Source organism: Lactuca serriola, chromosome 3 (genome assembly GCF_051521515.1).
Source record: "Lactuca serriola cultivar US96UC23 chromosome 3, Lser_US96UC23_V15, whole genome shotgun sequence".
Classification (NCBI taxonomy): Eukaryota; Viridiplantae; Streptophyta; class Magnoliopsida; order Asterales; family Asteraceae; genus Lactuca; species Lactuca serriola.
In genome coordinates this window covers 210,124,400-210,125,703 of record NC_136410.1, presented here as the reverse complement: position 1 = coordinate 210,125,703, position 1,304 = coordinate 210,124,400, and the positions used below count along the sequence as shown (strand labels likewise).

General features: G+C 34.1%; 1 pseudogene; it reads right to left on the bottom strand.

Moving 5' to 3' along the window:
* Window positions 1-340: 340 nt before the first annotated feature.
* LOC145096004 (basic leucine zipper 43 pseudogene) lies at window positions 341-820 on the bottom strand (annotated as a pseudogene).
* Between the last annotated feature and the right edge of the window lie 484 nt (window positions 821-1,304).

Here is a 1,304-nt window from a genome sequence, read left to right as displayed (position 1 = left end):
TTGTCTTCACCCCCATTCTTCGTCATGCCCTTCTCCTAATCTGCAAATAATTATTAGTGGGACGTTTGTAAGTGTAAGTATCATTGGCAACGGAGAATACACTCATATTATCTGATATTGTATGAATCAAATTTCCCTTGTGGTAAAAACACTTCAACAAATTCACCGACTGTAATAATTCACACAGCCAGATTTTTGAATAACAGAAATCGACCATGTTCTAGAAGCAAAAAAGTGATATATTGATTTGCAGGTTACAGAAGGCTGATAGTTATAAGACAATGATCTTATCTTGTTATGGATTTATATAGTTAAAGTAATATTTCCATTGATTTAGAACTCAAGAAATTATTTCCGAACATATGTTAGGTTGTTGGATTTCATCAAGCTTCTGTCGAATATCAGTAGTCTCTTCCTTCAATCGTTCATTCTCCTCGAGTGCCTTTTCGTGTCTCTCCGCTAACTGCTTCAAATGCTCCATGATACTCTGATTATCAGTTCTAAGATGGACCAGTTGTGACAAAAGCTCATCCAGTTGCCTTTGTTTCCTTATCCTAGATCTTCGAGCTGACTCCCTATTCGATATCATTCTTCTGCGTTTTCGCTCTCCAATGATATCGTTTTGTTGCGTGTCAGCTTCATCAGAGGTCGAGTTGTTGCTAACAGAAGAAGGAGGTTTTGAGAAGTACTCGGGGATGTTGGTAAGGAAATTGCTCATATGGAGAACCGATATTGGATCTTGTATGGTGAAGTTGGTGGAGAAAGGGGATGAGTACTCTTCAGGAGCCAAATACTTAAATTCTGATATTTGTCGAATCATGCTTATAATATCTGATAGTAGATCAGGATTCCGGATTCCAATTTCCAAAGGAGGTTTTTACTTTGTTGGTGATCAAGGTTGAGAAGATAAGAGAAAAAAGAGTGAGATATTGAATTTTATAGGCGAGGCGTGAGCTTGTTTACCAATGTTAAAAAAAATGATAAAGATAATCATAATTAGCTTTTGCTTTGCACCAATGGGTTGTGTGGTTAAGATAAGTGGCCTAAATTAAAATGTTTCACCAATTAAAAAAAATAAAGAAAGGCTAATCAGCAATCACCAAACACGAAAATTTTGAAGGTTAGATGTTAATCTGAAAATCCGTTTAAATTTTTTTTTAACACGCAACGTTTCCCTATTTAATATATTTTAACTTTCAGCTAAATTTTTATTAGGGAAATTGAGTAATCTAACTCTTATAAATGAGTTTATTAATAAACATAACTTGTTTTTTATTTTTTATTTTTTTAAAGTAACTATTTGC